Raw genomic sequence first — 5,579 nt, 5'->3', positions numbered from 1 at the left:
CGAAATTTCTTGATGCATTTTATGACTACCTCGTGCGCTGAGAGATACATTCGGTCTACATTCGTTATTATGAAACAGATGGACAATTTACGCTAAAATCGTACTCATTTACGTTGTTTTGGTTCACGATTTACGTTTAAATCCGTCCGAGCCAGAACACGCGCACGATTTTTGCGCCGTAAATTTGGGCTCCATTCGCCATTACGAAACAGATATACGATTTACGCTAAAATTCATACTAATTTACAATGTTTCGGTTCACGTTTTACACTGAAATCCATTCGAGCCAGAACCCGCGCTCAATCGGCCGCACGCGATTTTCACGCCGTAATTTCGGGGCCCATTTGCTGTTACGAAACAGATATACGATTTACGCTAAATTTCGTAATCATTTACGCTGTTTTAGCCCACGTTTTACGCTAAAATACATTCAATCCAGAACCCGCGTACGATCGGACGCACGCGATTTTCATGCCATAATTTCGGGCCCCATTTGCTGTTACGAAACAGATATACGATTTACGCTAAACTTTGTACTCATTTACATTGTTTTAGCTCACGTTTTACGCTGGAATCCGCCCGAGCCAGAACCAGCACACGATCGGACGCGCGTGGGTACATCTGACTGGGGCTTCCCGTACTAATAGAAGCACAGGGCTTCCATATATATATATATATACTATATGTATTTAGAGCCCTGGGCTCTATTTAGCTAGAGGAAGCCCCAGCCAAATATGAACGCACCTGCATTTCACAGCCGACTGACCTTTCGGTTTCCATATAAATACCTACGTGATCCCGCGATTAGCTCCTTTGCTCCCGGCTCAGTTTCCATAACCGCAAAACCCCAACCCCCGCACGACTCCAGGAATCTCCGGCGATTCTTCCATCCCGGCGACTCCGCTCCCCTTTCTGACGACTCTTCCAACCCCTCGCCGCTCGTTGTCGATCCAGTCGCAAGCGGCATTTGAGCGGCGCGCCCTCGGTTTCCCCAATCGTCGCTCCAATATTCCCGCCGCTGCGTCCGGCGACCGGCGAAAACCCTACCTTCTCCGGCGACGGTTCTGCTCCTTCGCTCTCCGCCGACCCGACTGCTTCCATGTTCTCCGCCATCCTCAACATTCGCCGCCGCCAACGGGTACCGCTCCAATCGGTGTGTTCTTCCCAACCCTAGCTCGCGCGCATTTCATTGGATCGAGTTTGACCGTCAACAAACTAGTTGTTTTTTGTTCATTTTGCATTGTGTGGATCACGGCTAGGGTTGACATTAGTTATGCAGTTGATGTATTACATTTACGCACATTTACACAGTTGGTTACGCACACTTACACAGTCGGTTACGCTCATGTACACAGTTGGTTATGCACATTAGGTTACATGTTTATGCACATTAGTTAAATTTTTTTGCATCATATTATGTTCAATTGGTAATTGGGTGGTCATCTAGTTGTTTTTGTGACTGCATACACTTATTTATTCCATTATTGTTATAGTTAATACATTGTGTGACAGCATGTATTGTTTTATTGGATCATATCCAGTTTTTTATTATTTTAAAACAGACATTATTTATTAAACCAGTTCACAGTTAATACAGATTGTTTATAGCAATTTTTGTTTTGCTCAAACATATCAGGTTGCAGGCAAATTGTGTTTTATGTTTGCAACTGTATGCAATGGTATGCAACATATTCAGATTTTTATGAACGTATAACAGGACAGAACATATATGCTAATGTGTTTCATGTATGCATCTGTATGCAACATATTCAGTTTGTTATGCTGGTATATCAGTTCAGAATATGTATGCATCTGTGTATAGTAAATGATCAGCCAACTAGTTGTTTTTCATAGAGTATATGTTTTATATAAAATTTCATCTCTGTTTAGTGCATACATTTATGTATTTTCAGATGATTACAGCTAATACATTATTTGGTTACAGCAAGGTCTGTTATTCACTTATTTTTTGAACAGTTCAGTACATGTTTTATTGAATCATATACAGTTTTGTATTATTACAAAACAGACATTATTTACTACACTAGGTCACAGACAATACAGTTTGGTTATAGCAAGTTTTGTTTTGCTCAAACATATTCAGATTTTTTATGCAAATGTGTTTAGTAAATGAGCAGTCAACTAGTTGTTATTCGTAGAGTATATTTTTTATTTAAAATTCCATATCTGTTTAGTGCATACATTAATGTATTTCAGAGCATTACAGCTAACACATTATTTGGTCACAGCAAGGGTTGTTTTTATTGAAACATATTCAGTTTTCCTAATAATTGAAACAGTTCAGTATGTGTATGCAAATGTAAATAGAGAACAGTATATTCAGATGTTTTAGGTTTGGTATTTAAAACAATTAGGTTAATTGATTCAATCATACCACACCATAAATACATATGCATATATAACCTTTTATTTTTTACAACATTGTATATTATGTATGCAGCTTTTAATTTTAAAAAATGAAGCAAGTCGACCGTCCTCCAAATAACCCCAAGCGTATAACAATCCAGTCAAGCCAGGAGTGCTTCAGTGTAGACATTCCCTCTGCAGAACATCCTAATCCATGTCCAGAAGTTGAAAATCCTTCAAATGCTGACAGTCAAAATGTGACCAATGAAACAGTTCAGATTGATTCTGATGAAGATGACTTCATGCCAGCTATGAAGAAGCGCAATGTTTCTGAAAGCCACACAAGAGTGTTAAGAAAAGTCGTGACAAAGAGGGTTAAACATGAGGAGCTACCCCGACAGGTTAATGTTATGCATACCCAACAAACAATTTCATATTTGTAATGTTCTGATTATTTTTTTCATAATAATAAAATTATTTCATGTTGTATATTGTTTAACAGAGGCTTAATGTGAGGTGCAACCCTCAAGATGTCATTGCAAGCATTAACATTTTGAATGAAAGACAACGTGAGGCTATAAGACGTAAAGGCTTCTCTTCCATTCTTGATATGACAGTAGATGCGCTGTGCAGTAGTTCACACCTCCAATGGTTGATGGACAAGCTAGACCCCAAGGATATGACAATACGTCCTGGTCCAGGAAAGGAACTCAAGATCACAAAGGATATTGTTCATCTTATTCTTGGCGTGCCAAATCATGGAGGTGGTAAACCTTTGGGTATTGATGAAGCAGTTGCAGCAAGCAACTTGAGGTCAGAGCTTGGTGTGGCCAAAGATGAGTTCAATGTGGCATTTCTACAGGATCGATTAAGGAAAGGCGAGGATGATGACCTTTCAATCAGATGTTTCTTCCTCATTCTATTCAACCGTTTGCTGTTTCCAACTGCTAGCTGGGGCATCACATATCATGAGGTGCTTCTCATAGAAGAAATGCACCGTTTCCATGAGATCGACTGGTGCCAGTTAATTTTTAATGATCTATGTGAAGCTGCCAAGAAGTGGCACAACCGGATCACCACAAATGTCTCCACGACTATATATGGATGCTCCATTGTTGTCCTTGTAAGTATAGTGTTTTTCCGTATGCACATTTATTTCATTATTGGTTCCTAACTTTTGGTAGTTATGTAACATGTTTTACGATGTTGGTTATGTCTACTTACATTGCTATTGAACATTGTAATTCTTTTTAATGTAGTTGTACTACTTGGATCACCTGCATACAGCCGCTGCCCCCCATAATAAGAGTGGCACACCTCGCATTAAATTTTTTGATAAGAATAGCATAAAAGCTTTGACCAAAGCTGACAAGAGGAAGGTTCGCCATGGGGCTGAATCGTTCGGACACTGTGAAGTAAGTTATTCATATTTTCACAGTTGGTTATGCACAGTTACACAGTTGGTTACTCACAGTCACTACAATTTTATTTCTAGTTCCGAAGCTCGACGGAGACATGCTATGCAGTTGGACCTAAGATCGATCGCCAATCTGAGGCAAGTTTATGATGTATTATATCCATTGTTTATGATTATTTATTGAACAAATATAATACGAAGGTGGACATGGATTCTTACTATTTTTTGCTGAACAACCAGCCGGAGTGTAGGACCAATATTTTTGATGCACCGCGCCCTGGCCCCATGCCTCGGCCAACTTTTAACATCAAACTTCCATCTATCAAAGAGATGATGTCAAGTAAGATCAACGATCTCCTACATCGTCATCGATCTAAATTCACAGATATTCTTGCTGCATATGACTTGGAGGTTGACAAGTCATGCGTAGCCATAAAAGACAGCATCGACAAAATTATTGTCAAGCAATATGACATAGCAGACAAGTTTATAGAATTGATAGACGAGGTACTACGTGCCGAGTCGGAAAATTTGGAAAACGAGACGGATGAGCCACAGCAACCGGGGAATTCGGCTGATTCAGCAGGTATTCCTTATTCAGAACATTTTATCTTTTGACATGTGCATACGTTTTTTGTTATAAGTACAGTTAACAGCTTATGTTTTTGTCAAGTATACACAGCAACATTTGATTTATAATTCAAATTTTGACATATATTATTTTCAATATAATTGTGTACAAGGACACACAGTTGATGCCACCCAGCCCACACCCGATATGCCATCCCAAGCTTTGCAGCTTGAGACCCAACTGGGTGCTACTCAGTTTGAAGAAATTCACGAAAGACAACAGCATATCCGTACAGTCCTTGAGACCTTTCCCGACGAATCGGATGTGGTTTCAGATCAACAGGTAATTTCTCCAACGACAATACTATTTTTACTCATTATACGTACATGTATGCATACTTCTTTTTAGCAGTATGCGAACCACACTTTTTTTGTCAACAGGATTTCTGTTTTGATGTTCGAAACATAAGTTTGAGGAACACAAATATCACACCTCAAACCACATCAGCTTGCACCTGCTTGCCCAAATTTGACGTGACACCGGAAAAAAATGTTTGTTAGCAGTCCATGTCTCATGTTATAATTACATTTTACTATACATACAACACAGTTATACTAATTATATACCTTTGTGTAGAGAGGTGCAATGGCAACAGAGGAAATGGAACAAAATGACAGTGGGCCAGTTTTTGACCAGACCCCAACTCCTCATGTCAGTATGATAACATACATATTACATAATGCTTTTTATGATATTAAACTGATTTTTTTAATGTTCAACCACTTACAACCATGTTGCATTTCAGGTTGATACACTCAAAGGTACTACAAACTCTGGATCTGATCCACCACTTACAGAGCAAGAGTGTATCCGTTCTCTGTGGGATTTAATTTGTTCCAAGGACATTGACCAAAGCAGGTACATGTAACCCAAATTACGAATAACGTATTTATAAGTTGGTTCATTTATGAAATAAGAATCTATACCTTTGTTCATCATACAGGGTAGTTATTGATTACGGTGATTACAGTGCAAACTGTATGGATATTTATGAATCTTTCGCGGAGGGTAAATGTCTTGAGGATGTCTTCATGCAGTGTTTCATAGAGTGTGTTCGTGATGATTCTAAAAATCATCGTCGAACTCTAACATCTAACATATTAATACTTGATGTCAACGTCGGGGTAGGTTCTTCTTCACAGTTATTGTAACTATACACATAAT

General features: G+C 39.0%; 1 long non-coding RNA gene across 2 annotated transcripts; it reads left to right on the top strand.

The window, feature by feature from the left end:
• The first annotated feature begins 4,603 nt into the window (after window positions 1–4,603).
• Window positions 4,604–5,268, top strand: LOC103633822 (uncharacterized). Of its 2 annotated transcripts, none has more exons than XR_002263392.1 (3): window positions 4,604–4,697; window positions 4,992–5,066; window positions 5,161–5,268. It is a non-coding gene; the product is annotated as an uncharacterized lncRNA (long non-coding RNA). The 2 variants fall into 2 exon arrangements; XR_002263393.1 differs by lacking the exon at window positions 4,604–4,697 and adding an exon at window positions 4,795–4,906.
• Window positions 5,269–5,579: the final 311 nt, after the last annotated feature.

The sequence above is a fragment of the Zea mays genome, chromosome 7 (genome assembly GCF_902167145.1).
Source record: "Zea mays cultivar B73 chromosome 7, Zm-B73-REFERENCE-NAM-5.0, whole genome shotgun sequence".
NCBI classification, from domain to species: domain Eukaryota; kingdom Viridiplantae; phylum Streptophyta; class Magnoliopsida; order Poales; family Poaceae; genus Zea; species Zea mays.
The sequence above is the reverse complement of the archived record's forward strand: the minus strand, read 5'-3'. Positions and strand labels throughout refer to the sequence as shown.